Raw genomic sequence first — 21,696 nt, forward strand, 5'->3', positions numbered from 1 at the left:
ACTGACCCTTGGATTCTCAGTGGGTGTTTGCAGATACCCATACCCCGCGGTGGGCTGCCGTTTCACTCTATCTGGGCTTACACTTTGGAACAGCGCCTGAAACCTTACTCCCGGCCTGGTGAATTAGAGAAGGGGCTTGCAACCATCTTCTAACTAGGGTACAGGTACCCCGCCTGTGCACGGTTTCCGGACCGGATCTCCGCTGTCGGTACCGTCGGGCTCCAACCCTGTCCCAGTCCACTTTGGATTTCCCGCAACCGGACTCCCGTCGCCTTTGGACACGGTCCACCGCTTGCCACCAAGCCAGTAGACCAGGGCCACTACCCTGGCTACCCTCCACTACGCTCAGCCTTGACCACCACAGTCTGTCACTGTCACAGACCCCTCTTCACTTGACTTCCAACTTAACTTAGACTAACTTGTTCCCGCCCCCGGATCCTCAAGAGCTCTAGGTGGGCGCTCCCAATCCGCCTGGTCCTGCCCACTGGTGTGTCCTTCCTACCCTAGGGGGGGTTGCTAGGATTTTGTAGCAGATGGTACCTGATGTGGGATGGTGTTATGTCGGGTGAATGTCTTTCTGTGACCACCTGGCGGCGCTAGGGCGTCACATGAGAACTGCCATGGTGATCAGTTGTTCAACTCAATCTCAGGCTCCTTAGTAATTGCTGCTTTTCCTCCACTGGCCACTACAGGGTAAATGAGATATTACATGTAGTCATTCAAGTAAATGGCCATTTATTAAAGGTCCTGGTCCTGTGACCACTTTGTTAGTCCACCAGCCTGACCACCAGCCTGACCAGTTCCTCTGCATCTATAAGATGTGACATTATCTTGCCTACTAAGGACGTCTGGTGGTCATGGACTAACAAAGTGGCTACTGGGTCAGGTTCCTACAAAACTTTTTGCCCAAATCAACTCTCTATATATTACGGGATGGACCAGACCGTTGAAAGAGTTGTTACTTGAGATCTTTTTTTGGGACAGAAACGGAATTTTTTTTTAAAGGATCACTACTTGGGCGGCATATATTCCAATATTAACAGAAAAGATATTTTGTATGCGCGGCTTTCTACATGGCTCTGCAGTATAGAAATGGATTTGTGGAGGAAGATTGAACTGGTGGCGGAAAGGTGAAGTTGGTGGAGGAAGGTTGAACTTGGTGGAGGAATTTTCAACTGGTGGAGAAAGGTTGAACTTGGTGGAGGAAGGTTGAACTCGGTGGAGGAAGGTTGAACTGGAGGGGGAAGGTTGATCCTGGTGGAAGAAGGTTGAACTGGGGAATGAAGGGTGAACTTGGTGGAGGAAGGTTAAACTTGGTGGAGGAATTTAGAACTGGTGGAGGAAGGCTGAACTTGGTGGAGGAAGGTTGAACTTGGTGGAGGAATTTAGAATTGGTGGAGGAAAGCTGAACTTGGTGGAGGAAGGTTGAACTTGGTTAAGGAAGGCTGAACTTGGTGGAGTAAGGTTGAACTTGGTGGAGGAAGGTTGAACTTGGTGGAGAAAGGTTGAACTTGGTGGAGAAAGGTTGAACGTGGTGGAGGAAAGTTGAACTGGTGGAGAAAGGTTGAACTGGGGGGAAGGGTGAACTTGGTGGAGGAAGGTTGAACTGTTGGAGAATGGTTGAACTTGGTGGAGGAAGGTTAAACTGTTGGAGAATGGTTGAACATAGTGGAGGAAGGTTGAACTTGGTGGAGGAAGGTTGAACTGGGGAGGAAGGGTGAACTTGGTGGAGGAAGGTTAAACAGGGTGAAGGAATTTCGAACTGGTGGAGGAAGGTTGGTCGATTCCATTGAAAGAGTTATTACTTGAGATTTTTTTTTTGCACTGAAAAGGACAATTTTTTGATAGGATCACTACTTGGGCGGCATATATTCCAATATTCACGAAAAAGCTATTTCCTATGCTTGGCTTTCTACATGACTCTGCAGTATAGAGATGGATTTGTGGAGGAAGGTTGAACTGGTGGAGGAAAGGTGAAGTTGGTGGAGGAATGTTGAACTTGGAGAAGGAAGGTTGAACTTGGTCAAGGAAGGTTGAACTTGGTGGAGAAAGGTTGAACTGGTGGAAGAAGGTTGAACTTGGTGGACGTAGGTTGTACTGTTGGAGAATGGTTAAACTTGGTGGAGGAAGGTTGAACTTGGTGGATGTAAGTTGAACTGTTGGAGAATGGTTGAACTTGGTGGATGAAGGTTGAACTTGGTGGAGACAAGTTGAAGTTGTTGGAGGAAGGTTGAACTAGTGGAGGAAGGTAGAACATGGTGGAGGAAGGTTGAACTGGGGGAGGAAGGTAGAACATGGTGGAGGAATTTTGAACTGGTGGAGGAAGATTGAACGTGGTGGAGGAATTTTGAACTAGTGGAGTAAGGTTGAACTTGGTGGAAGGTTGAACTGATGGAGGTAGTTTGAACTGTTGGAGAATGGTTGAACTGGGTGGAGAAAGGTTGAACGTGGTGGAGAAGGGTGAACTTGGTGGAGGAAGGTTGAACTTGGTGGAGACAGGTTGACGTTGGTGGAGGAAGGTTTAACTGATGGAGCAAGGTTGAACTGGTGGAGGAAGGTTGACGTTGGTGGAGGAAGGTTGAACTGGTTAAGGAAGGTTGAACTTGGTTAAGGAAGGTTGAACTACATTGACCTAGGTCTTTTTTCAACCTATCTAACTATGGACAACAATGAACAATGTATTCCTACACTAATGCTCTGAACATAAAAAATTCCATTTCTTCTCAGTGATCCTTTAGGAGTTTCACAGAAAAGTTGCTAAATCATGAAAACTTCATTCTTACCAACAGCCGTAAAAGCCGATAGAAATTAATACAAATTTTCCAGACTTGGAAAGTACATTTAAATGAGTTAGAGAGTTTGCAAAGATGAAATGTGCTGGAGAAACACAAACAAGCTTCATTAGGCATAAAACCCTCTTTTCCGAGCACATTTTATAGAGGAGGAAGCAGCTACGTTGTGAAACCGCGATGGCGACACGCTTACTTACTTAGGAAAACATTTCCAGAGAGGATCAGGTTTTGTCGAAGGTCAAATGAGCTTTTACCAGTGTATGTGATTAATTAGTGTCTATGAAAGGAATACAGGATCTATTAACCATATTGCTTACTTTTACGGAAATTTCCTTGACAGTCACTGAGTGTTAAAACATGTTCTGCCTTACAGATCAACATCCGTTCAATTACAGGAGAAATAAAGCATAGGCACCTCACCATATAGGACTGTGATTTCCGGGGCCTGAGGCCCCCCATCTACCTAAGCAGGACTGGGGCACATCTATTTCAACTTTACCCGTCACTTGCGCTAAATATTTTTTTTTGTTGTTCCCTAATGTAAATGCAGCCGTTCTCCTGAGTCCGGCGATAATTTTCTCTTGTTCCTGCTCCTCTCCGTTCCTGGGATAGGGCCTTCTTCCCTATATATATATATATATATATATATATATATATATATATATATATATATAAAAATCTAGGCAATTTAACAAGTGGGCGCTTCACCAGGTGTAGAGATTACACCCCCTTGGCTAACAAAACTTGATTTATAGACAAGGAAGATGTGGTCATATCTCAGGAACGGAGAAGAAGAGGAAAAAAAGAAAAACAGCGTCGGATTTAGGAGAACAGGGGCATTTACACCAGGTAAAAAATTATGTTTATGACAATTAACAGGTCCTCTTTAAAAGGCATCCTAAATAATTTTGCTATCGCTGCTTTTACTGATCATATCATTAATAAATTCTGATTGTCTCTCCAGGAAAGGAGACAAACTCTAGCGCAGCGCCACCTATTGGAAGTAGCAATCCTATAAGTCAAATGTGGATTTTTAACAATCCTTTGCATATGACCTAGGATATATATGCCAGATCAGAATCCCAATTTGCACACACGGTGTTTCGGGGTGCTTGCCCCTCGTCAGTGCAAAGTATGGGGTGTCTGATGTGGCTCATGAGAAGCTTTGTGGGACCACGGGGGAACACCATTCTCCTAAAGGAGACTTTGCAAGCCAGTCTGGCTACCAGTAAAGTAAGGGGACTTATAGCTGCCACGCCACTCTGGGGAATATTCAAATTGTCTCTCCAGGAAAGGAGACAAATTCTGAAAAGTTATGTAACCAATTCCTAAGATTCATCACAAACCAGAAGTTGCCCAAGCACTTTAAGGCCCCCATCAACATTACACTAATGGTAGCCAAACCTGACTATATCAAACGTTTGGCCAACATTCTAATGTGCATGGGGGCTCTGAAAGATGATTATGATTAGGATTTGGCATGTATATGTAGTGCCCCTGAAGCCATCAGGGAGCTACAAAATACTGCATCCCCACCAGGATGCAGAGCCTACCCCCCAGGGACCCGGAAACCAGTGCCGGTAACATCAAACACTCCAGGTAATCCCTGTTTTTCCCAACATCCCCTATAGAATGGTACAAGGCAAGAGTTAGACCAATGGATGGCCGCTTAGTGGTGGAGCCAGTCCAGTCCACTAGACAACCAGGTGGGAGGGGCAGACAGTGGAGAGTCAGTTGGAGGAGTCAGACAGTGAAGGAGACACAGTAATGGTGGAAGCAGAGGAGAGACTGTGAAAGTGAGCAGACTAACTGACCAGAGTGAACAGTGACCTGAGGGTCTAGGCGGTTAGGTGCCGGTGGAGTACGGTGGAGTACTCCTGGAACTACGCACCAACGGGGTACAGAATCCTAGGTCAGGCAAAAGCTCCAGGCAGGCATGATAAAATCTGCACAGTGACGGGACCATCAAGGACCTCACTGACCTTGAAATTCGGGACTCAGTAGCAAAGGGAGAACCGGGGACAGGACCAGAGACTCCAACCCCGCAGGGTTCATGCTACCATCATACAGACTGCTGAAGAAGACAACTAGGAGGAGACCCCAGCCGCTGTACGCCACGGGGACCCACCAACCAAAGACAGGTGCAGGGAAAGAAACCACCAGGTCATTAAACTGGCACTGGGACTAAGGGGACCTGCGGTTAAGACCAGACAGTCTCGGGTGACCAGTTACCAGCTTGCAGTGAGTAAAAAGAACCAGTTACACCGAACTCCCGTTGTGGCCTACCTTCTTTCAACACTCACCTGCAATACCTATCCTCTGGGGCCTTGCCCTGCTTGCGGAGGGCCCAACATCCACGCTGCCCCAGTAGTGAACATTGTGCAGTGGTGGCTCCATCCCTATAGCCGCAACCCACAAGTGGCGTCACGTATAAACTTTATTCAACAATCCCCTGTAAATATCCCCCTTTTCAAAAAGCACCCAGGGCACGGACAAGGCAATGGCCACAAAAGTGACATTCCCCAGATATACACTGCCTGGGACCGAGTACCCCATAACCTTGGGCGACACATCTACTCTCTGACTGGATAATCCTTTTGTTCCCTAAGAGATAATCTGCCACTGATAGCGGCTCTCCCATAGAAGACACAGCAGATCTCGTTAGAGCAAGTGCTCCTGTATATGGCAGAGTCAAATGATCAATTGAACCATTGTTCAGCAGCCAGGCATCTAAAGTGTATGGGGGTTTAGATAGCTGTGTATGGCCAATAGTTATCTTTCCCAATGACCTCAATACACATGAATGGCAGAGCATGTGTGGCGCCCTGGACTAGCCAGGTCGTCACAGGTACTGCAACAACACACCCCACACGCCGAGATAGGCACATCAGCCAGACATCAAATCCTTGTTGCCTCCCTCCAGGGGCTGATGTCCACACCAGGTGGGGTGGAGCCAGGCGGTTGGCCCCACCCACTGAGGAGTTCACAGTCCTGAAGGCGGAAAAGGAAGACAGTTCAGTTCAGAGAGTGAGAGAGAGAGGAGCAGACTGACCGTGTCCGGGTACGTGGCCCGGGCACTTAGAGCAAGGTTGTCAGACGGTGGTGGCCGTCTGCAGGAGAGACAGATCAACGCGGAACCGTAGGACCGGGGACGGGCGGTGGCCCGCCGGTACTGAACCAGGGAGCAAAGTGAAGCCAGCACAAACCAGCAGGACCTGCGGACCCCGACCAGGCTTGGAGTCACCGTTAAACAGGTCAAATCCGTTAGTGACCGGAACCCCAGGGGTTTCCAAACAGCCAAGACCCGATTGAAGGCAACAGTCCAAACAGCAAAAGGGAAATACAGCTACCGCCACAGCTAGAATTCCCAGGGCCAGAGCCTGCGGGCAAAAGGGCTCCTCCGGCATATATCCACGCTGGGGAGCGGGTTACCGGTGGGAAGCCATCGGGACCGAAGTTACACAAAAGGTGCAGGGAAAGGCAGCCACCACCAACCTACCGGGAGTAACCACAGCAGCCGGCTGCGGGACCCGTCCATCCAGCCGTTTGTTTTACCAGAGACTCTGCATCTGTTCTTGGCTGAGTGAGTACCACCGTGCCATCCGGCACCGCGCTGCCCCCGCGACCCTTCACCTCACCAACCGTGCTGACCCTTCACCTCACCAACCGGACCAAATCCCCAAACCAAACCACCCCTTTCACTCACGGGCGAGGAGCGCCGCTCGAGTCCCCGGATCCGGCCCACCGCTCGAGCCACCGAGCAGCAGCAGCGCCGGACCGAGCGTGATGAGCGCAGCGCCCTCCCCGCCCGCGACAAACGCATGTGTTTTCAATGATTCAATGAGGAGAAAGAAGGAAGCAGCTGCCAGAATCCTATGGTGGTTGCTTATCTTCCACAGAAACAAAAGGATCAGGTGTTGAATGTCGACATACCCAGCTCCTGAACTCACCTGAGCAGTTACCTGAGCTCCCTAGCATCCCTATACAGGTTATTTCACCCCGTCACCCAGCAGGATACCTAATCCCTCGCCAGCCCTACACTCACCCACACTAGTGAGATGGTAGGCGAGAGACACTAGTCCCACCACTGCACTGCAACAACATAAGTTAAGTTAGACAAACAGGGGAATCAACAAAAGGATACAACATCAAAATCAGTGCTGCAGCCAGACACCAAGGCTGCAGCCAGGACCGCTTATACCAACAGGACTACAAAAAGCAGGGGCTTCAGCAGCAGCTACCTTCCTCCTCCAAGGCTAGCGTAGATTCTGTATAACTGGCGCCATCTGGTGGTTTATGACACTATTTAAAGGTGATGGGTGTGGTCACAATGCACATGAGGAGAGTTAGTCAGAAGCTGCTAGCAAGGAAAACTGACATTAAACCTTGGAGCCCCAAAAGAAAGGAAACTACATTTAATCTACAGCGTCTCATAAGGCTAAGTGAGACTCTGGGCCCAAACCTGTCACAAGTCTCCTACAAACAGGAGACGTCCGTCAAGTTGGCTGTTCCTTGGCCAACATTAATTCAAAGTCAATTCAATGGTCAATGGTTTTCTTCTGCAGGACATTTGAGTTTATCATTGCGACAAATTCTAAACCCACCGGAGGGTTCTGAGGGCCACAGGAGGGACAGTTCCAGCTTATATGCCAGAAATAGTTGATTCTTTTGTCATTAAGCACAAATGTCTCTATAAAAATGTTCAATCAAAATTTATAAGTAATCGTATCCTAACACCAGTGACTTATGACTCCTAATGGTGGAGATATCGGAGTCTCCTTCCTGGTTCTGCCCCTGACTAGTCTTAATCTAATACCCAATCCACTTCCTCCAGGGAGGGATGGGACAGGAGTGTGTTGAAACCACAAAAAAAGACAGACGAGAAAAAAACAAAACTCTGTCTCACACACACACACACACGCACGCACACGCACACACGCACGCACACACACACACACACACACATACAGGATAAGGCAATAAGAAGGAAGCTACATGACGTATCTATAGGGATAAGCGGGTCTCCAATGTAAAACTTCCCCTTACCAACTGTACCTAAAATAATGACACAGACTGTCTACGACTTTATTGCACGGATGGCCACAGCTTTATTTAACAGTATATATGTACCCAAACTCGTGGCTCCACATGCCACCCATTGATAACACATAACCTGTACATTTATACTTATTCTCCACAAACCACACCTGATAGATCCGTCCGAGAGGCCAACCATCATTCCTATCCCCCGGCCGTAACCTCCAACCGGCCCAGAGGACCACCTCGGCCGTAACCAACCGACCCGAGGTATGGGGTAATAACGTTCCATCGTTAATTACCCCTCCCCAGAACATGCAGGACCTCCGCCCACAAGTTCCCATCCAAACCGACGCCAGTCCCCCTGAGTGGCTTCATACCAACAAACCGACTGTCGGTACTCCCAACCTCTCTGAACGGACCTATCACCCCGCTGTGACAACAAAAACTTTTCCTTTTTTTTTTTTTTATATGATACTTCGACCCCCGTACAACTTGTTTTTTACTTTTTTATTATTGTTCTTTTTTTTTTTTTTTTTTTCTATTTATCTTATTATTTATTCATCATTTTTTTTTTTTTTTAATATACAGTATGCAGGGCGGGCGGGTGGGACACACTGGTTGTAGGACAAAAGAGGCAGTGACCTATGCACAGCCCCCTTTATACCCCCTGCAACACCCCACCCCTTCCAGTCTATCCCCCAATCCCCTTTGCCGTTTCTCCCACCAATCCAAAAGCCCCATATACAACCTTCTAGCCATATACCTTAACCCTTTCCTACCCTGAACCCTCCCAATCGTCATGGGGCCTGTTCACCCCTATGGGGCTCACTGCCCATCTTGACGTATCTATAGGGATAAGCGGGTCTCCAATGTAAAACTTCCCCTTACCAACTGTACCTAAAATAATGACACAGACTACGACTTTATTGCACGAATGGCCACAGCTTTATTTAACAGTATATATGTACCCAAACTCGTGGCTCCACATGCCACCCATTGATAACACATAACCTGTACATATATACTTATTCTCCACAAACCACACCTGATAGATCCGTCCGAGAGGCCAACCATCATTCTTATCCCCCAGCCGTAACCTCCAACCGGCCCAGAGGACCACCTCGGCCGTGACCAACCGACCCGAGGTATGGGGTAATAACGTTCCATCGTTAATTACCCCTCCCCAGAACCTGCAGGACCTCCGCCCACAAGTTCCCATCCAAACCGAAGCCAGTCCCCCTGAGTGGCTGCATACCAACAAACCGACTGTCGGTACTCCCAACCTCTCTGAACGGACCTATCACCCCACCACAGACCGGCTAAGTGACACCTTACTTGGCCCGGGCCCTCCACACCCCCATTGCTTGCTCTAAGCCATCCCACAAACCCAACATCCACAAATCCAAACCTATGTCCGTGAGATGGACCCCATCTCGCCTCAAACACTGCTCGGTGGACTCCTCCAGCTCTCTATGTCAGACCACCAATCCTCCATTTCGCGCTACGAACCTGCCAATTGCCCGGTTCAATTTTTTACCCGGGCCTTGTTAATTCAATCCACCAACCTCGCGAAACGCCACTGTCTCCGGCTATGATATCGGACTCTACAATCAAATACCAGGGAACGCCTTCCACCAATGCAACAAGTCAAACTTGACATCCCTTTCCAACTCTCTCGCCGCCCTCACTCCAAGGTCATTCCTTCCCACATGCAGAATTAACACATCCGGTTCCCGATCAATACGGCTATAATACGCCACATCAGGGCGAACTCTCCCCCAGGTCATGCCCCGAATTCCGAGCCATTTCAGACGGGCTTCCGTCATCGCCACTCCGACCTAGCGACCGTCCTGACAAACATCCGTCCGCAAAGCTCCCCACCATCTCCCAATCCGCCAAATCCAATCCTCACTCAGCCCCCACCTAGCGGCTTCATTCGCTGCCCCAATCCGGAAGGAGTGGGACCCGTAATCCCTTAGCTCCTCCCCCACCCATACTAAAGCCGTCTTCTGCACTGCGATAAACTGGAATCGCTATAAAGCAAATCCATCCACATGCCTAAGGAAAACACCGGGGTAACCACCCTGCACCTTCAAAAACTCTGTCACGTGTACCACCGGGCATAGCTGGTGCCCTGGAAATTCAAACAACACCACCAGGCGTCCACGGCCCACTTGATCCGTCTTTGAAAACCGTAGCCGGCATTCCACTCTATCCATCCCAAGCCTCTCCTCCTCCATCAACAGTCCGCCTACAGCTTGCCTAGCCGAGCTAACCAATTCTCCAATGCGAAAGGCCCCAAAGAACGCCAATACAACGGCAACCGTGAACAAGGCTCGTTCATAAGGAGACAAGCATATATCCCCCCAAACACCCCACCAAACGAACCAACAATAGGAACTTTAAAGGCCGCCTCGTGTCCCGCGACTGCTTTCGAAAACCACTCATCGCCTGCCGCTCCAGAAAATCCTTTGTCGCGTCCCGAACCCCTTGCATTTTTTAAACAAGAAGGCCCACGCCGCCAACTCGTAACCTATAACCGCAACAGACCGACCTGCTGAAAATCCCACTAAACAACGACCAAACCCCCAACACACTTCCCATGTAACCAGGCTCCATAAAATCCGCCTTCACCAACTCCACCCATTCTTGCCACACCGACCGGTATCGGCAACAAGTAGCCTTGGCCCCCGATCTCCTAATTCCCTCAAATGCTACACAGACGCCAGGTCCCACAGCCCTTCCGGGCATAGTTCTCCATCCTCGTCTGCTCCCGGCACCAGTCGCCGGAATCTATGAAACTGAAACCGAGATAGCGCATCAGCCACCTCATTTTGAACCCCGGGCACATACCACGCCACCACACAAATGTTTAGCGCCAAGCAACACAACACCAGATGCCTCAAGTACCCCACTACCGGAGGTGATTTAGCCGGCAGTGAAGTGATAGAATGCACCACCGCCATGTTATCACAATGCATGCAAAGCTTCTTGCCTGCAAATTAGGGGCCCCATGACTCCACTGCCACTATGATGGGAAACAGATCCAGCAGCGCGAGATTCTTTACCAGCCCCTTTTCAACCCAAAGCCGTGGCCATGTCCCAACACACCAATGTGTTTGAAAAATTGCCCCAAAATCCGACACCCCCGCCGCGTCCGTAAATAACTCCAGCTGTCTATTTGCTCATCCATAACATCCTTCCGTAGTCTTGGTCGAGAAACGCGTCCCACACCAGCAGATCTCCTTTCATCACCTCCGTCACTCTAACAAAATGATCCGGGGCTGTCACCCCTGCAGCTGTCCTCGCCAATCACCTATTAACTATTCGCCCCATCTGCATAATGCGACAGGCGAAAATCAATTTGTGAAGCACTGGCTGCAAATCCCGCAACCACACCTTCTTAACCTGATACAAAACCGCACTGACACCTTCAAATCACACAGCTTGCCCACCGGCAATCGGCATTCCATAGCCACTGTATCAATTTCGATGCCCAAAAACCCTGAGCCGTCACTGGCTCTTCCGCCTTTTCCTTTGCCAACGGAATACCCAGGCTTCGCGCTATCCGCTCTAACGTAAATAACACAAGGAACAAACCAAGGAGCCCGCCGGGCCAATGCAAAGAAATCATCCAAATAGTGAATCACTGAATGGACTCCTGCCACATCCCTGACTACCCATTCCACGGAGAACTAAACACTTCCACATAAGCACATGAAATGGAACAACCCCCCTGGGCAGGCACCTATCCACCCAGTATTCACCATGCCACACGCACCCTAAAAGCTGCAGACTCTCTGGATGCCCCGGAAGTAAACCAAAAGCTGCTTCCATGTCCGCCTTGGCCATCAGGGCCCCCTGCCCGGCTACCCGCACTGACTCCAATGCCATGTCAAACGCAACCTACAGACCGCAGGCAACTCAGGTGAAATCCCATCATTCACTGACAACCCTGCCGGATAAGATAAATGGTGAATGAGCCAAAATTTGTTCGGCTCCTTCTCGGGTACCACCCCAAGTGGCGAAATCCTCAAGCTGAAGAATGGCGGGTCCTTGAACAGGCCCGCCATGCTCCACAACTCCACCCCCTTCCGCAGCTTTTCTCCTACCACCTCCGGATGTTCTTTTGCGGACCTCAAATTACCCGGGCGAAACACCGGCTCCTCGGAGTCAAACGGAATCCGGAAACCCTCCTTAAAACCTGTCACCAACTGCTCCGCCGCCCGAACATCAGGATATCTATTTAAATAGGGGAGCATCGCCTTTACCCACACTGGCGTCCTCCCCTTTTCCAGACCCCTCCCCCAACTGTCCTTTACCTTGTTTGAAACAACTGGCCAAAGAGCGGGAACTTCCACAACTGGAACACTCGTATTGCAACCAACACGACGCCCCAAACTTACATTGCCCCTCATTAAATTGCCAGCATGCCCCTTTTTGTCTGACCCGCCGGGGACCCGCCGCTCGCACCCGGGCTCCCGGCACCCCATCGAAAGGGCTGAGACAGGGCCGTCATTAACCGTATCCACAATGACATATCCTCGTGGTCCCACCGGATGCCAGGCCGCAGAGCCTTCCTTTGCCGGAACTGCTCCTCATATCGCAGCCAGCCTAAACCACCATACACTCTGTACGCCTCGCCGCTCGAGTCCATGTAACCAAAACGGGGCGGAACGATGCTCCGGCTCCTTTTTCCCACTCACACTGGCTAGGGTCGTAAAGGCCTGTAGCCAGTTAGTAAAAATTATCGGGATCAACCTATACTTCCTTTTCTCCTCATCCTCCTTTTCCTTCTTGGATTCACTTGGCTTCACATTGTCCAGGTTAAACTTTTCCAAGGGGAGCAGGGAAAAAATTTCCACATACTCCCCTTTCCGTATCTTCTCCCTCACCTCCTTTTTTTTTTTTAAATCGCACCCCTAACGGACTTACAAAGCACACGCATACTTCACTCTGTGCCCTATCGTCCAAACGAACAACCTCGTCCTCCTTTTCTTTTTCCTTTTCCACGTCCTTGCTAACCACCGCCTCAGCCGCCGCGCCGTCCGCCTGACCCACAACAACCGCCAGCACAGCTTCCTGAGCCCCTACCTCGCGCCCCGGCGCCACCGGCAGCACACCCACCGGGGGGCCACCCAAGCCCCCCCGCCAGAGACCCAGGCCCGCTCTGTCCTAACCGTTCAGCCAACAACCCCTGCAACACCCCCCAACAGTCGGCCCCAAAATTCCACCCCGGGTAACCCCGACTGACTGACCGCACCCGCACTCAGCATACTACCCCCCGCGGAGGAACCCCCGCCCCTCCGCTACCCACAACATCAAACATATTGGTTGTCCTCTCACCGGGCTGCCTCTGAACCGAATCCAGAGCAGCCGTAACACGAACGTCCTGCTGTCGCTCCCTCCGTCCAGCCGCCTTCTCCGTTCCTTCTTCCTTGCCGGCTTCAGAAACGCCGCTGAGGTCCTCAGGGGGGACCAGCGAGGGGACAGCCTGCCTCCAGCGGCCGTCAACCCCCACGGTCACCGCACCCTGCTCCTCCAGGCGTCTCCCGCTGGGCCTCTTTCTTTTTCCGCGACGTGGCGTCCTGCCGCCGTTCTTCTTTTCTGCCTCCACTCCTGCCTGCTGCGCCGTCCCTATGTCAGTCACTTTAAGGGGCTCCCTCCCTGCCGACTGCAGGGAGGCCGTGCCACTCCCGACGTATGCAGGGAACTCCCCCCAGCCCGATCCCCGCTGGGGGGGACCGTTACCACTGACCGGAGCATCCGGCCCTGCGGACTGCAGGGCCCTGCTCCCGGGTCCTCTCTGACTGCCGCTCTGATCTGCGCCGCCCCTCACTCTCTGATCGCCGCCCTGCCGCCTGCAGGGGGCCTCCGCTCCCGCTGTATAACGCCGGGCACCACCCCCAGCCAGCACTTCACTGGGGGCTGCCGTCGCTCCGGTCCGGGGCCGTGCAGGCTGCAAACCGGAAGTAGGCCTCGCCGAAGCTCCGCCCACTTCCGGCCCACGGAATCTCCGTCGAGGATTCCTCCCGGTGGCTGGTGCCTACCAGACAGGTAAAGAGGGCTCCGCTGCCCCGAAGGGTCCCCGAGGGGGCTCCTAGCTCTGTTCCTCCTCCCCCCGCCGGGGGAGTAGCGCTCCGGTGGTCGCACCCGCCGAGCGCGCAGCGCAGGCCTGGGTGCAGGAGCAGCAGGCCTAACCGCTCCAGCCCCGCAGACCGCCGCCAGCTGCTCCCGCAGCGCGGCCACTCCAACGACTTCAGCAGTCCCGCCAGCAATGCAGCCAGGGCCGCTATCTTGCATGTCAGCGATGCAGCGGCACAGGTGGGACACACTGGTTGTAGGACAAAAGAGGCAGTGACCTATGCACAGCCCCCTTTATACCCCCTGCAACACCCCACCCCTTCCAGTCTATCCCCCAATCCCCTTTGCCGTTTCTCCCACCAATCCAAAAGCCCCATATACAACCTTCTAGCCATATACCTTAACCCTTTCCTACCCTGAACCCTCCCGATCGTCATGGAGCCTGTTCACCCCTATGGGGCTCACTGCCCATCTAAACAACTGAGGTACTCTCCACAACCGCATCAAGCAGAAGGCACCACTAAACACATTTTTCACCTGGGATACCAGGAGTGTGGGACACCACAAGTCACAAACCACCATAGCATAAACTATAGCTAGCATATGTAGAAGGATTCCAACAGCGTAATTAGGATCTCCCCACAACATGTGATTAAAAGAGCAAGCCGACCAGCAGAGATTAACTCTTGCTAGTCTGGCTATGAATCAGCACACGGCAGGTCAACGCCCAAGTCTGCCTGTACTGATCCCAGACACCAGGCGGAGTGTCACAATCTGTAATCTAAACAGAGTCCAAAGCCGCCATGACAGTCAGCGAAGTTTGTGCAAAACTGCATGTGACAAAAACATCCTTCCTGCAGATCAGACGCTATTTTCAGCATGACAGGTTCCCTTTAATGATTGTAGTTAGTTTGATAATTACTGATATTGAATTGCATAATGATTAGTTAATATAACACCAGACAGTTTTTCTACCTATTATGGGCTTTTCTATGCTAATAATCAGCATACAGCGGCATTAGGAGCGATCATAGGGATCTGTCATCACTGTGCACTCTTACTTGACATCTTATGAAGTCTTCTCCTGCCGGAAGCCAGGATGTGTCGGCACCCGCTGAAGACGTTACATAAGATACATGTAGAACATGAGTGAGTAATGTGCTGCTGCGCTAATATATACAACGGTATTAATGATACGACTTCCCCCAGTCATTTACAGTAGGCTCTCCGAATAATGGAGGAGCAAACGTCATTACTCCAGTGCCATGAGCATGCAACAATTATTGAACAGGGCACGGCTCTCCAGCTGTTGCGAAACTACAACCCCTAGCATTTCACAGCAGATTCCTATGGCTCTTAGCACTCATCCACATTTACCGTTGGTCCAAATGGACATTTGACCACGTGCACTGACGCATTGGCTATAATGGGTGCGTTTGCTCTGCGCATCTATAAACACTCTTCTGAACGAGCGAGTGATTGTTGCGATGAGACCTATTTTAGAAAGAAAAGGAAAATCATGAAGAACTATGCCACTGAATACTAAAAGAGATTATGAACAGATAAGGAAGGCATTCTAAAAAGTAGCAAAAAAATTCTGAAAAAAATATTTGTACACAAATTTAGGGATGAGACAACCCAAATTGTAAAGTTTGGGGTTCGTGCTGAACATTGTTTGTCTGGGTCTCAAACCCAAAAATAGACTTTTACCTGTACGTCCAGTTTTTGTTCAGGTTTGTCAACCAAATAAAGCTTGTTGAACAGCAGCCAATCAGCATGCTTTATCAGTGTGGGCACTTATGGCCCCAACATAGCCATGTCAAGTATTGGCATAACTGTGATTGGCAGGCGCAGCACTTGAAAAAAAAAAATGACTTGGGCTCCCGCCCTAATCTTGATAACAACCATGGGTAAAACAGACAACTATGGGCTGCAACCCCCAGGGGTCTGCTTTACCATGGCTGGTTAACAAAACTAGAGGGGATCCCATGCCGTTATTTTATTTATATTTTTTTTTTTAAATGAGCGGGGTCCCCCCTCATTTTTTATAACCAGCCAAGGTAAAGACAGCTGGGGGCTGGCATCTTCAGTTGGGAGAGAACCATGGTTATTTGTTCTTTCCAGCCTAAAAATTGTGAGCACGCAGTTACTCAGAAGTGACATATCACATTAGATGCCTCTATTCTGACGCTTTACCCACTCTTCCCATTGACCTGGTACAGTGTCAATCGAGTTAATATATGGAGTTGATGACAGCTGTGATTTGTCAAAATTCTGAGCTGCCATCAGGCCCTACATTAGTAATAGGGCAGTGTCTATGAAACCCCCTAAAAAAGCACAGGTTAAAAAGGATGTCTGCTTTTTATTTCAAATAAAGGATTTTCTTTGTTTCTGCTTATTTCTTTTGATTTACACGAATAGTAATGGAGGGTCTCATAGACACCTCTCCTTTACTAACCTAGGGCTTGGTTGCTTTTTGAGAAATCCATCACAGCTGACATCAACCCCATGTATTATACTGATTACCACCACACCAGGCCAATCGTGAAGAGCCAGTTAAAGTGCCAGAATTAACACATCTAATGGATGTGTCAATTCTGGACTGGCTGCAGGCTGGTATTTTCTGGCTGGGAGGGATCAATAACCATTTAAAAAAAAGAAAAAACAAAATATAAATATATATATATATATATATATATATATATATATATATATATATATATATATATATATATATATATACACAGTACAGACCACAAGTTTGGACACACCTCATCTCTAGAACAACTGTCTAGAGGAGACTTTGTGCAGCAGGCCTTCATGGTAAAATAGCTGCTAGGAAACCACTGCTAAGGACAGGCAACAAGCAGAAGAGACTTGTTTGGGCCAAAGAACACAAGGAATGGACATTAGACCAGTGGAAATCTGTGCTTTAATCTGATGAGTCCAAATTTGAGATCTTTGGATCCAACCACCGTGTTTTTGTAGAAAAGGTGAACGGATGGACTCTACATGGCTGGCTCCCACCATGAAGCATGGAGGAGGAGGTGTGATAGTGTGGGGGTGCTTTGCTGGTGACACTGTTGGGGATTTATTCAAAATTGAAGGCATACTAAACCAGCATGGCTATCACAGCATCTTGCAGCGGCATGCTATTCCATCCGGTTTGTGTTTAGTTGCACCATCATTTATTTTTCAACAGGAAAATGACCCCAAACACACCTCCAGGCTGTGTAAGGGCTATTTGACTAAGAAGGAGAGTGATGGGGTGCTACGCCAGATGACCTGGCCTGCACAGTCACCAGACCTGAACCCAATTGAGATGGTTTGGGGTGAGTTGGACTGCAGAGTGAAGGCAAAAGAGCCAACAAGCGCTAAGCATCTCTGGGAACTTCTTCAAGTGTTGGAAAACCATTTCCGGTGACTACCTCTAGAAGCTCATCAAGACAATGCCAAGAGTGTGCAAAGCAGTAAGGTGGCTACTTTGAAGAACCTAGAATATAAGACATATCTTCAGTTGTCTCACACTTTTTTAAGTATTTCATTCCACATGTTTTCATTCATAGTCTTGATGTCCTCAATGTGAATCTACAATTTTTATAGTCATGAAAATAAAGAAAACTCTTTGAATGAGAAGGTGTGTCCAAACTTTTGGTCTGTACTGTACTGTACTATATATATATATATATATATATATATATATATATATATATATATATTCCTTTTTACACTATAATACAGCAAACTGCTCTTCATCCAATCAAAGACGCCGACAGAGAGTGTGGGCGGGGATAGCAGTGAATACTCATGAAGTTTAATGAGAGGGCTCAGAAAAGAGTCTGACTGCTGTGTTATCTTCTGGAAACATAGTACAGTACAGTCATATGAAAAAGTTTGGGCACTCCTATTAATGTTAACCTTTTTTCTTTATAACAATTTGGGTTTTTGCAACAGCTATTTCAGTTTCAATTATCTAATAACTGATGGACTGAGTAATATTTCTGGATTGAAATTAGGTTTATTGTACTAACAGAAAATGTGCAATCCCATTTAAACAAAATTTGACCAGTGCAAAAGTATGGGCACCTCAACATAAAAGTGACATTAATATTTTGTAGATCCTCCTTTTGCAAAAATCACAGCCTCTAGTCGCTTCGTGTAGCTTTTAATGAGTTCCTGGATCCTGGATGAAGGTATATTTGACCATTCCTGTTTACAAAACAATTCCAGTTCAGTTAAGTTTGATGGTCGCCAAGCATGGACAGCCCGCTTCAAATCATCCCGCAGATGTTCAATGATATTCAGGTCTGGGGACTGGGATGGCCATTCCAGAACATTGTAATTGTTCCTCTGCATGAATGCCTGAGTAGATTTGGAGCGGTGTTTTGGATCATTGTCTTGCTGAAATATCCATCCCCTGCGTAACTTCAACTTCATCACTGATTCTTGCACATTATTGTCAAGAATCTGCTGATACTGAGTTGAATCCATGCGACCCTCAACTTTAACAAGATTCCCGGTGCCGGCATTAGCCACACAGCCCCAAAGCATGATGGAACCTCCACCAAATTTTACTGTGGGTAGCAAGTGCTTTTCTTGGAATGCCGTGGTTTTTTGCCTCCATGCATAACGCCTTTTTGTATGACCAAACAACTCAATCTTTGTTTCATCAGTCCACAGGATCTTCTTCCAAAATGTAACTGGCTTGTCCAAATGTGCTTTTGCATACCTCAGGCGACTCTGTTTGTGGCGTGCTTGCAGAAACGGATTCTTTTGCATCACTCTCCCATACAGCTTCTCCTTGTGCAAAGTGCGCTGGATTGTTGACCGATGCACATTGACACCATCTGCAGCAAGATGATGCTGCAGGTCTTTGGAGGTGGTCTGTGGATTGTCCTTAACTGTTCTCACCATTCTTCTTCTCTGCCTTTCTGATATTTTTCTTGGCCTGCCACTTCTGGGCTTAACAAGAACTGTACCTGTGTTCTTCCATTTCCTTACTATGTTCCTCACAGTGGAAACTGACAGTTTAAATCTCTGAGACAACTTTTTGTCTCCTTCCCCTGAACAACTATGTTGAATAATCTTTGTTTTCAGATCATTTGAGAGTTGTTTTGAGGAGCCCATGATGCCACTCTTCATAGGAGATTCAAATAGGAGAACAACTTGCAAGTGGCCACCTTAAATACCTTTTCTCATGATTGGATACACCTGCCTATGAAGTTCAAAGCTCTATGAGGTTACAAAACCAATTTAGTGCTTTAGTAAGTCAGCAAGAAGTAGTTAGGAGTGTTCAAATCAAGAAATTGATAAGGGTGCCCATACTTTTGCACCAGTCAAATTTTGTTTAAATGCGGATTGCACATTTTCTGTTAGTACAATAAACCTCATTTCAATCCAGAAATATTACTCAGTCCATCAGTTATTAGATATATGAAACTGAAATAGCTGCTGCAAAAACCCAAATTGTTATAAAGAAAAAAAAGTTAACATTAATAGGGGTGCCCAAACTTTTTCTTATGACTGTATGTATAACTTTCCTGCTCTTACCATTTTGTTTTCTTTTGCAGCCCCTAGCCCTTACTATGACCAATTTACAGCCATTTTTCAGCACAGAAGTTTGGGTCCCTATTAACTTATATGGGGTTCATTGTCTGGGGTCAAGTCCGGTTCCCAAACTGAATTTTTTTTCAAGTCCGTAAAAAACCCTGCGAATCTAAATATCCACAGGTCCACCCATCTCTATACACAATATGTATTGGAAATTAGAAATTTATTGAACAAATTAAAATATAAATATCACAAAAAGACATAACAAATACCAGAGTGACAGGGAACAGAAGAGTGCATTATAGAAAATGCAGAAGAAAATATAAGGGGTGACGTGAAAATGTAATGCTGGCTAAGGATATGAAAAGATTAAATAATTCCCCGCAGTTGATTTAAAGAGTAAATGTCATTGTTTTATTTTTACCCCATAAATAAATAGTGCAGGAGAAAGTTAGAAACTATGTAATATATCTTCTTAGGCTAGTTTCACACTTGCGTTGGGTGAAATCCGCTGGGTCCGTTGCTGCGTCATTTTGACGCATCCGTTATTTTTGTGGTGTCAACGGATGCAACGGATCCGTTAGCTGATTCCTGTGAAATAACGGACCGTTGCATCCGTTTGGCGTCTGTTAGGCGTCCGTCTAACGGAATGCGTTGGCTCTGGTTTTTTTTTCTTTTTTCATTTTTTTCATTCTGGGCATGCTCAGTAGAAATTAGCTGACTCCAGCAGTGGATTCCGTTTTAAAGCACTTTGCAATGGAATCCGCTACCATAGGGAACCATTATAAATGTTAACGGAAGCAACGGAATCCGCTGCTCGGCGTCATTTTGACGCAAGCATTAAATGTTACATTCAGTGTTGCTTCCGCTCGGGGCAAGCAACGGAGCGTTGGCCAACGGAAGCAACGCAGGTACTTTTGGCACAATCCGTCATCAATGCAAGTCTATGGGAAACAGCAGAATCCGTTAACGGATTTCGCTGTTTCCCAAGACAGCAGATTGCGCCAAAAAAAAAATAACGCAAGTGTGAAAGTACCCTTAGAGAAAATCAGCTTCTTTCTCTTCCCGGACTGATAATTCATTCTCAAAAATATCACGTGAAATCAGTAAATATAGATTTCTACGATGCAACTGTAACTGTCATTTCAGGAGAACTTGCAGCAGAATGTCTGTGTCTTCCTCTAGCTCCTCCTTCATAGAATATGAAAAGCACGAACTGTCATCTCCTATCTCAGTAATGGGAAAATCTGTCTTCTTTGAACAGCAAAAATGGTTTTACAATGGAAATTAATGGCAAACGTTTTTCAAGAAGTTTTTAGGTGACTTTTGCAGGCACTTTTTGAACGCACAACCTGCAAAAAAAAACTTTAAAAAACTGTTTTGGGAGAATAAACTCTCCAACTTTCCAATTAAAACTCATGGTTTCTGAACTTTTCTTAATCTTAGGATGACTTCTGCTCTGAAAACTCAAAAAAATAAAGCTCAGAAGGATGTATTCATACTGACTCTGTTTCTGGAGCAGAAATTGAGCGGAAACTTCAAGTTTTTGAGAAGTTTTGAGTTTCTGAGGAGGATTTGGAAAGTTTTGGCTCAATTTCTGCTCTAAAAAGACCTAAAACAAAACTCAGTGTGAATATACGCTTAAGCGTGCTTTACACACTGCGACACTGCCAGCGATTGCACCCGCCCCCGTCGTTGGTGCGATATGTGGTGATCGATGCCGTAGCGAACATTATTACTATGGCAGCGTCACACGCACATACCTTGTCAGCGACGTCGCTGTGACTGCCGAACAATCCCTCCTTCAAGGGGGAGGTGCATGCGGCGTCACAGCGACGTCACTGCGGCGTCACAAAACGACCGTCCAATAGAAGCGGAGGGGCGGAGATGAGCGGCCGGAATATGCCACCCACCTCTTTCCTTCCTCATTGCCAGTGGACGCAGGTAAGGAGATGTTCTTCGCTCCTGCGGTGTCACACACAGCGATGTGTGCTGCCGCAAGAACGACGAACAACATCACTACTGACCAGACAACGATTTTTGGTAAATGAACGACGTGTCACAGACCAACGATTTTTGCCTATTTTGCGATCGTTTAAGGTCACTCCAGCCTCTCACATGCTGCGATGTCGCTAACAACGCCGGATGTGCATCACAAACATCGTGGCCCCGACGATATATCGTTAGCGATGTCACAGCGTGTAAATAGCCCTTTAGACTTCCTATACCT

This window comes from Anomaloglossus baeobatrachus, chromosome 1 (genome assembly GCF_048569485.1).
Source record: "Anomaloglossus baeobatrachus isolate aAnoBae1 chromosome 1, aAnoBae1.hap1, whole genome shotgun sequence".
Lineage (NCBI taxonomy): Eukaryota > Metazoa > Chordata > Amphibia > Anura > Aromobatidae > Anomaloglossus > Anomaloglossus baeobatrachus.